The 10,787-nt window shown below is 44.1% G+C and overlaps 1 protein-coding gene across 1 annotated transcript in view; it reads right to left on the reverse strand.

Moving 5' to 3' along the window:
- Positions 1-10,552, reverse strand: part of LNX2 (ligand of numb-protein X 2) — a 62,276-nt gene extending 51,724 nt beyond the window's left edge. Inside the window, exon 1 of the mRNA XM_075419822.1 lies at positions 10,296-10,552. The gene's annotated coding sequence lies outside the window, so the exon portion shown is untranslated. The remainder of the gene's footprint in view (positions 1-10,295) is intronic.
- Positions 10,553-10,787: the final 235 nt, after the last annotated feature.

The raw sequence follows: 10,787 nt of genomic DNA on the forward strand, positions 1-10,787 counted from the left end.
CAGCTGGACCAGCGAGAGGCTGCCAGCACTGGAAAGGACTTGCAGTGGGGCAACACCGCTGGACCTGCATCCTTGCTGATCATTTTGTCCTCCAGAAAAAACCAAGCAGACTACTTCTCCTCTACAGAATAATAAAGTTTTCTTCTGTCTCTAAGCAGTCTTGTAACTCAGGCAGTATTGCCAGTTCCTTCTAAACCCCATAAGCAGTAACGATTTTACTAATGAAATAGTTCCTGCAACTGTTGCTGTCATTCAAAAAGACAATGTCAAAAATTACACGTAGCAATGTTAAAACATGATGATTCAGGTTGCAAGCTAATTTAAAAAATTAAGAAATGCCGCTTCTTAGCTCACCTACTGCCTTCCAGTTACTGCACCCCTCCTGAACCTGTGTTGTAACCCAGCCACTGGTTTCTGTTCACAAGCTTTTTTTCCCCAGCAGCCCAGTCCCGTGCAAAGGACGGGCACAAAATCGAGTAGCACCAGCAACACACAAAGCACATCTCCAATGTTAGGTTGCCTGATTTCACACTTTAAAAAAACACACTGAAAGAAAGTTACAGGTGCATGACAAATACAGAGTACAGTTTTAGTTTCTGGAGTCTGATGGAGTCAGAGCAAATCAGATCAAGCCACACTTCGGTGGGACGTAGGGGCTCTTCCCTCCTGTTAAGTGCTATCCCGTGCCCCAGCATAATGAAGTATCACCACCATGATAACAGAAAACCACAGAATCACAGAATGTTAGGGGTTGGAAGGGACCTCTCTGTGGATAATCTAGTCCAACCCCCCTGACAAAGCAGGGTCACCTAGAGCAGGCTGCACAGGACCTTGTCCAGGCAGGTCTTCAATATCTCCAGAGAAGGAGACTCCACAGCCTCCCTGGGCAACCTGTTCCAGGGCTCCATCACACTCAGAGTGAGAAGATCTTCCTCACGTTCAGATGGAACTTCCTCTGCTTCAGTTTGTGCCCATTGCCCCTTGTCCTGTTGCTGGGCACCACTGAAAAGAGTCTGACCCATTCTCCTGACACCCTCCCTTAAGGTATTTATAGGCATTTATAAGGTCCCCTCTCAGCCTTCTCTTCTTCAGGCTGAACAAGCCCAGCTCCCTCAGCCTTTCCTCATAGGAGAGATGCTCCAGTCCCCTCACCATCCTTGTAGCCCTCCGCTGGACTCTCTCCAGTAGCTCCTCATCTTTCTTGAACTGGAGAGCCCAGAACTGGACACAGTACTCCAGATGGGGCCTCACTGGAGCAGAGTAGAGGGGGAGGAGAACCTCCCTGGACCTGCTGTCCACACTCTTCTTAATGCATCCCAGCTCCTCTCATTTTGGTGTATGTATGGGTACCAGGAAAAGATACTAAGTTCTTTAAAAGCAATGACAACATCAGCTCCAACCATTTTATCTTCTCAATCCCATATACACTTCAGTAACTTGTCTACGCTTACCCTGCAAATCAATGCACACTCTCCGGTGTCTCTCCGCACCTGCTCTCATTACCCTCTCCTTGAAACAAACCGTGAATCGAGACTGGAGACTCAATTTCACTTCCCAGCGCGCAGAGAATAATCATCAATTATTGATGTCAGTCAGCTTCATTTGGGGCACTGCCTCAGGCATGCAATAGAGACTCACGGTGTGCACTAAGAAAAGGAGGATTTATATAAAAAATGATTTGATAATCAGAAAAAATCCCTCAGTATACAGAGGAAGTTTACAGATAATCGTATTAAAGATTAGAGTTGTTTTAAAACAATGCAGAATGTATTCAAGAACATCTGGGAAGAAAGATGGTAGTTTTAAAAGCAAAACCTTGGGGAAAAATATTTTTCCTTCTCAAACAGAAAACAGTAATTCACTTTATTAAATCCTAATCCTCTTCAATTCATGTTAAAGCAAAGCATTTTTTCCAATAAAGAGTTTTATCAATTTAAATGCAATTTTATAAACAAATACATATTTAAATATATTCAAATAAGTTTCAATATCTGATTAAATGATTGGTTATTCCACCTCTTTTTGATTGCTTCTATTTTATTTTGAATTTGAGAAGCAGGCTAATTTTAAGTAGGAAACCTGAATAAGTTTATTATTAAATAAAAAACAAACCTTAACCTCTAGAAAAATATATCATGATAGCAAAAGCAATCTGATGTCTGTTGATTTACATACACCTACTCATCAGCTGGAACATTAAGAAAGTAACTCCTTATGTCTTATAAATGTTACTGTTTTTCCATCACTCATTTACTGTTTTCTAAACTTTTGTTGTGGTGATTTATGTGAAAATTTCCCCCAACAAAACCCATAGGTTGTTCACGACGTTTTCTATAATCAGTGTTGATAATCAATAATATTTATACAGCTCTTCTATTTAAACAACACATTATTGAAGCTCCTCAGTGCTGTAACTGCTGACAGCACCAGAAGAACAAAGCTACTCCCCAGCTAAGAAGTAAAAGCAAAAACCACAGAATTGAACAATAATTAAGCTGGTAAAATTGTACTGGATCAGATTTCTATAACATCTTTACATACTGTATTTCAACTTCATTCTTCCATAAAAAACACTGAACGTTAGAGCTAAATCTGGAAGGATTTCTAAGTTAAGATCTGGAAAGAAAGAAAGGAGAGCAAAAAAAATTGTTGAAAGAAAAGAGTAAGTACAGGCTTTGTTTTTTTCTTTTTATACTGATTTATTTATATAGAGAAATTAATTTTTATATATATATATATAATGTAAAGTAAGTCCAATGACAAGTAGAATGCTAACCAGATTTGTACCAGCAGGAAATGAGCCCTAGCAAAGAAATCCCATAAGGGATGCTTTGCTGTAACCACATCATCATGGCTCTGACGAAGTCAGTGACTTGGGAGCAGAAGCAGGCAGAAGGACTCTCACACCCACGAAGCACCCCATGGAGTCACCGCTGCAGATTCAATTGTACAGTCAGGCTGTAGGGATGACTAAGTATGACTCAGCACGTGATACATCATCTGAAAAATAGCATATATGAGAGAGCAACTGCTCCTAACACGTGTGTTTGCATTGTAGTGAAATCCCTTCTCTCCTGTATTTCAACTTAACCTGCTTAGCAGGTTTTCAGGTATACACAGCCTCACCTATATCAACACTTTAGAACAAACCATCTTCTTTATCCTCAAAGTTAGTATCGCAGCTAAACCAGAAATCTTTCCTCTTTGACCCTTAAAGGGAAAAAAATAAGTCATAGCACAATGTTGACATTACTGTGTGAAGTAAGTTCCCTTCACTAAACTTGAGACTTAAAATGATACCTGTTGTGAAATCCGTATGGTTATGATCATTTGCAGGAGGTAACATGTACCCAAAAGTTCTTCATCAGATAACTTTGCTGCTTTGTAACAGCAGGACACTTAGTTATGAACATTTCCTGGCTTCACATCCTTTCAAACTTTTCAAAAATACAACTTACGAAAGCATTACACTTCTACAGCATTTCTCTAGTTTGATGGCACACACCCCTACTGCAGAAGAAAGAACTGTAACGGTTTCATTTCACACTCTAGTAACCCAAAATTCTGCATTACCGCTCACTTTGGTGTTAATTTTCCCATAGATTCTCTTTTTCTGCTTACATGGCAAGACAGCTCAGGTCAAGTGCACAGATGAGCTGTGCTGCTGATTCTCCTTTTTACAACCACTGAATCATCTTCACTTTTGCTTCACCGGGAAGTTATTTAGTTATTTTCCCTGCAGAACGCAGGAGAGTCACAGTCAGTAGATAAGACAGCAGCTATCAGTCAAAATGGATTTCAAAGCAGGAAAAAAACCTCCCCACAACTAAAACAGCAAGTATTATTTACACAGGATCACTCCCACGCTGTATAAGTACACCATGACAGGTATATTTGCTGCTGTACATACGGTGAAGCCTAATTCAGCTCGTCTCACTTCCAGCTATGGACAGACATGTATCGGAAGCAAAATATCAGCGCTGAACAGGCGTGCTGAGCCATCCCCCAGATAACAGGAATGCAGAGTGGTTATTTTTTCAGATGAAGTAGAAAGATACCTTTTTTTACTGGTGATTCGAAAAAGAAACACATTTGGTGGTTGTCACTGAATTCTTATAAAGCTTTGTAACGTGTATTAAGATGTAACTTCCATACCTTTTTAAGACATTCAGATGGAATGCATGACAGATCTACAAGTACACAAAACTATCTGTATTTTTAGCCTAATATAATCCAGATGAGATTAGCTTTACATTTAGCATTTAAAAGGAACTGGAATAGTTAAGAAGTGAACCTAAATTCTGAAGGCATTCAGTACTGAATGAATAGCATTTTATACTGGTTTAGTATAAGGCAGAAAACCCTGTTACTTTTAAAGCTTCAGTCTTCCTTAGAAGCAGCAATAATAGCTTAGTAATGGACTACTTGTAAAAATAGTCCAGGAATTGACCAATACTAATTTTTAATCAACATAAATGCAAGATCTAGCACAGAATCAGAACTATTTTACTAATTCACTGGGTGAACCTTCATTAGCTTCTGTCAGTAACAATAAACGGGTAAGAAAACCCCTCTAGAGCAAATAAGACATAATGACAGAAAAAAGAAGCCAGACAGAAAGAAATCCTCGTCAACCTGCTCCGGAAGAAGCTTGACTGAAAACGTTTTTTTAAAAGTTTAAAAAACAGGTTACTTCACCTAACAGTCAGGGCAGCCCCAGGAGCGGCACGGGTTCGGATGCCAGCTACAGTGCACACGTGCTGCACCAAGGGTCCAGTTACAGCTGTATGATCAGGAGAAAGGGCTTTATAGCAAACTCTTTGAATACCACCAGGAAGTTTATACAACACATTAGGATCTATGCGGTCTTGTGAGGTATCGATCAACTTTCACTTAGTTATTTCAGTCTGGTTTCAAACAAATTTGAAACAACTTGATTAAAAAAAAATATAGGAGAAAACGATGATATGGGGCAGGGGAACAAATCTAATAAAAAGAGGTAAGAAGACAAGGAAGGGTGGGCTATTGGCAAATAAATGCATGAACTTGGAAGTAACAGTAAGGCATCCTGCTCTGCATGAAGTGGCAATAGCTGTTACTGATTTTTTTTTCCCCCTCTCAGTTTTAACTTCCAATGTGTAGATATAGATAGACTTAATACAGTCCGTATTTAAGTATTTCCTCTACTGCAGATATTCAGTGCCCTATCCATGAGGATCATGGAGGACACATGGATCATGGAGGACACATGGATCTCCAGTGTCCTCCTTGAAATGTCACTTGCTCTAGACACAGGCTACCCAGCCATGAGATGGACTCTGAATGCACCGCTCTGCGCAGACTGTCACTGAAGGCGGTGGAAGGACCATGCTGAAGTCAAAAGGTGGTTAGCTTAAGAGCCTTGTGAGGGTTGTGGGTTTTCTTCTTGTCGTTGTTATTTTGCTTTTCCTGGTGTAGCAGGTAGCGAGGTCAATTAGGGGAACGATTCGGATGACACCGCCACACCCGCAGAAAACCCCAATATAGGCTCTATTCTACTGCCATGAGTACGTTGCTGACACAGCTTGTTTCACCTGGGGACTAATACAAGGTACACAGAGAAAAGCACATTCATGTTATGACAAAGTAAAATGCATCAACAAAGAAGGCTCACTGATGCCAGCCAAGATTTTTTTTTTCAGTGAAGACTTTGTTCAGAAATGCTAACCAAATCTTGACAGCCAGAAAAATCACGACACGCCTAGATTCTGAAATGCTGCTTTGTGTCAGAAAAAAAACCCATGGGTTGGTTGGTCTTTTCAAAGCAAACACAACATTCCTGTGGCAGAACATGACAGCTTATCCAAGCACAATATTGCAACCACAGAAAACCGCTTTCTGCGAACTGGTTTCAGTACACAAGTCAGCGACATTTTACCTCCGTTAGCTTTGCTTGAAATTCCATTTGCTTCTGTTGTGCCAAAAACCTCTGCTGCACCAGCTTTCTTTTTCTTATGTATGTACTCAGAAACGAGGATTAGAAGCAATCTGAAGAACAAAGAAAGCCACAGGAAGGCAAGCGCTTAAACTGCTCCATCACTAGTATTCTTTGGCCTTTCAGGGCCAAAATTTTGCAAGTGACACTGCATTAAGAGAGGGCTGTCTGCCGAGGACAGCTCGGATTCAAGCAAAAATTGCATGCAAAGAAAAAAAATATCTACATGATGAGTGCAACTGCAAGAGTCAATAAAAGTGTCAACATACAGGAACACTGACTTGAACTTAAACTGTGCTTATTCTCAACTGTTGTCCAACCAGCCAGCTCCCGGGAATGCACGGCACTGGCATCCCAACACCTTCCACTGAGCTTGTGCAGCCTCTTCGGAGAAGGTCATGGGAACGCGCAGTGGCAGTGCTGTCTTGGGGGTCGGGGTGGGGAGCACAGCCCACAGCACCCTTCAAAATCACTCCCACTGCAAATAACATACCAGCGCAGAAGTAGGTAGCTTTTCACTCATTTTTCCTCACTGTGCTGAACAATACCCGACGGCACTACACCACTACAGGCGACCTGATCCAAAAGCCCCGCTTTGCCTTCCTGCAACTACTGGGGGTTCCTCCCTTCACCCAGACACATACGGGTTCTCCTTTAACACGCACCATTTTCCGTTGTGCTCTATTGCTAGAAAAAAGATGAACAAGTCATAGTCCCTTGTTCCTCATTGTCTAGAACTACTTATTACTACCATTTACAATATTATAAAACCAGGTCAGTTCATAGATTGGATATACTCCTTGGTCAAATTGCATTTTGCTCTACAAAGAAGTGTTCTTCATAAAAATTCTGCACAGCCCATCAAACAGTGGTTAAGCGTGACAAATCTCTGAAACGAAATATAAAAACCACATTCTTCTCTGTGGAATGAAGGAAAAACAGCCAGGCAAAATGCAACATCTTTCACTCCATCCCAAAGTAAACTAACTGTGCCTGGGCAAAGATTAACTTCTATATAAGACCGAGCTGCCGCATTTATAACCTCACAATTACCCAATTTGGTCTGTTTTGCTGTGATGACAGCAAGAAAATTCTATACATTCTTAACAAAATTCTTACCACAACCCCAGAGCAACATCACAACTTGCTTAAAACAAAAAGGAGACTGCAAATGTTTAGCTCTGTTACCCCAAGGCTCCATTTTTTTAATAAAAATAGTTCCCAGTAATTGAGGGGAAAAATCACAGAAATGCAAAACAATCTAAAATCCTCACAAGCTACCTGATTTTATACCAAGCAGCTGCATGCTTAAGCTTTTCTTTTCACTGTCTAGTGCACAGCTCAGTGTGAGCAACTCAGCAAGAGATTCCCCTCCTCTTCCAGCCCCCGTATTACTTGTAAAACTAACATCAATTGAAATAAGCACCTAGAAGAATGTAAAGGATTGACATCTATGCACATTTATATCAGTAAAAACACTTTAGAAATAAAAGAGACGCCTGTAGTATTGCAAAGCACGTTGCAAGGACGAAGTCAGGTCAGGTCCAGCACTGTCATGCAGCAGCAGGGCTGGGAGCATCTCTTCATGTGCCAGGAGATAAAGCAGCCCCCAGTTCCAAAGCAGAAGTCAGCTACCTGCACCATCTCAGGCAGAATGCAGAGCAGGCAGTATGAAAACACATGACAGGTTTATCCCATGAACTTTGCGGACATAAATCCTGACCCTGAAAATATTTACATGTAGGCTTAACATTAAGCCTAAGAACAGACCTACTAATTCCAAAATAAAGACTTGGCTGTTTAAAATTAAACATATGTAAGCACAACCATCTACAGAATTGGGGCCATAAAAACCAAAAAGCACACATCACAATATAATTATTTTTTATTGCTCTGTAGACAGCATGACCCAACAATTACATCATTTAATACTGTTATTTAAAAGAATTTTCATCTTAAAAAGGCACTACAATTTGACCTAATAAAGCAACTGAGCGGCATGCGATTCAATGGGGTCACACTAATATTGCTTCTACAAATCAAATCAGCAAAGAATTTTCAAGTATCAGAGAAAAGCCACTGTGCATCAAATAGGGCAACCAGTTTCCTCTGGTGCCTTTTACACCAGGGAGCATTTTAACACTGAATGAATGCTGTTTCCTTATTAGTTATAGCTCTTAATATCTAAGATCGCTTTAAATAAGCAGCATCTTGCTGATTTATGACATTAATTTATATTAATCCAGTGTCTAGAACGCATCATATCCTTACACATTTCACTTCAGTATTGCTGGTGTCACTTCTTCACAGTCACTTTCAACTACATTAAGACATTTTTTGAGTACAGAAAAACAAGATTAAAAAAAAGGGGGGGATATTTTCAAGTATTTTCATGTAGACAGTTTCAACTAGAAGCTAACAAACTTCTGCTGGTTTTTAGTGATGCAGGCCCCACGATCAAGCTTGAAAGGCTATTCAGTGCAGGTAAAGCCTCACAAAAAAACAAAATTTCACCGATGTCATCAGTGCTTCCATGAGAGCAGACTCCAAACAAATGCCAAAGCTTGCAACATCAAGGTCAACATTTTTGTAACTGCATATGTTTTACTAAGTTTCTTTTTTAGCCTAACCTCACTCAAGAGAACAGTACTTTTCCACCCAATCACCAGCTTACATTCCTCTTGCAAAGTTTCATCTCTAAACTGTATCTTAACTTTTATCTTTTTTTTTTTCTTTTTTAGTAGAAGATTTGAGTCCTGTGTTAGGAAATCACGCTGTGTTTGCAGATCTCAGACCTGAGTCCAAGGCCCTGGCTATCTCTTGCTGAAGCCATTAGGCAGAGTTAAAGGTCAGTACAGCTAGAAATTAACTACTGAAAACTCTCAGTTTAAAATTATACCTTTTTTTTTTCAATATCCAGAGATTTTAGAATTGTAGTAATACAAGCACTTTAAAACATAACATAATATACTTTTTTATTTTAAAAAACCCTCTAATTGTGCACAGTGGTGTTCTTTGCAGCCTGGTGAATTTGAGAGTCAATCATTTTACATAGCACCGTGTTCAGGAAAGAGGATTCCTCTGTCAGAGAGATTATAATTTTGGAAAAAAAAAAAAAAAAAGAAGAGTAAATGATAATGGACCCTTTTAAGCCTTACTGTTCTCGCAAGTACGCTGACACACCTTGTTTCCATTTTGAGGAAATTTGTTTTAGTAAAGTCAAGGCAGCATATGGTACTAACATGTTTATTTTCCAAGGGGTAGGGGCACTAACCGAAACCATCTGATGTTTCTTCCTAAGCCTCCTTGATCTGCTGCTGGATTGCAGCTTAAAATAAAGCATCGCGAAGCCAAAAGGAATTGGGTAGAGGAATGAAAAAAAAAAAATCAGTCATTCAAATTGTTTATTTAATGAGAGCCTAGCTCAGAACAGTTTCCCTTTTGAACAGAAGCTCAAAAGCATTTTTTATTCGAAATTTATTTCCAGAGACAACCAAACGTACCCCGCAGCTAATCCCCAACAGGCATTTTTCACTTCGCACACAGACAAAAACAAACCCACATCACCGCGTAATTAAAAAAGGAATTAAATGAAGCTCAGATGCACTTAACAGCGGATCTCTACAGAAGCAAACGATCAGTGCTACGCGTGGGGAACACGGCGAGAGAAGTCCCAAGGGACCGCCAGATTTGCCACCGCCACGGCTCCAGCAGCCGGTTTCCCCATGAGCTGTCCGAGTACCGACATTCTGCCCAGAGCAGCGCTAACCTTCGAGCGAGCCTCGCTAAAAGTTCGGAAGACGCGAGGCTCTAAGTTTTCCAACCACATTCTGGATGGGAAGAGCAAACAAACGGGCGGGGGGGCGGGGAACGGACACGGCGGACCGGAGAGGCTGGGTCAGGGCGGGCGGCTCCGAGGCGTCCCGCACACGGCCCGGCTCCCCCGGCCAGCCCCGGCAGCGGGGCTCCGCTCCCAGCTGTTACCCCCGCCACGCAGTGACCCCGGCCCGCGGCGTCGGTAACGCAGCTACGCGGGGGGGGGCAGCGGAGGCACGCCCGGGGATCCCCGAACCGGGCGCCGCGGGAGCCGCTCCCCCAGCGCCGAGACCGGGGAGGAAACCCCGCTCCTCCGCGGCGAGGGCAGGGCCGCGCCGGTCCCGCCGGGGCTGCGGGACGCCCCCCGGTACTCCTTGCCCCCGCAGGTCCGGCCCCCTCCGGCGCCGCTGCCGAGGGTCGGGACGGCGGGGCGCGGCCCTCCCGCCGGCGGCCAAGGGGAGGACGGAGCCGCCCGGCGCCGCGGCGGGGCAGGGAAGTTACTCACCGCCGCCGGCTCCGCGCCGCGCTCTCCTCAACCGCCGGCGCCGCGCCCCTCAGCCGAGCCCCAGCCGGCTGTCCCTGCCCGCCGGGAGGCCAACTCCGGCTCCGCCGGGCCGGTGCTCCCGCCTCCCCGGCCCCGGGCAGCGGCGCGGCCCAAGTGACAACGGCGCTCCGCCACTCCGCCGGCAGCCCGGGGCGCGGGGCCGGGCGCGCCACAGCCTATGGGAGCGGGGCCGGGGCGGGACGCGGCGGAGCCCCGGGCCGAGGTGTCCCCGCCACTCGCCTGATGGCGGCGGGGCCGGGGGCGGCGGGAGGAGGGGCCGGGGAGGAGGAGGGGCCGGCGGGGAGCTGCCCGGCCCTGCCCGGCCCGCCCGAGCCCCGCGGCCGAGCCGGGGGGGCAAACCCCGCGGGGACCCGCCGCCGCCGAGCCCGCTCCCGCTCAGCACGGGGAGCGAGCAGTGACCCCCCCGCCGCCTCCTTCACCCGGCGCGGGGCA

The sequence above is a fragment of the Opisthocomus hoazin genome, chromosome 1 (genome assembly GCF_030867145.1).
Source record: "Opisthocomus hoazin isolate bOpiHoa1 chromosome 1, bOpiHoa1.hap1, whole genome shotgun sequence".
NCBI classification, from domain to species: Eukaryota; Metazoa; Chordata; class Aves; order Opisthocomiformes; family Opisthocomidae; genus Opisthocomus; species Opisthocomus hoazin.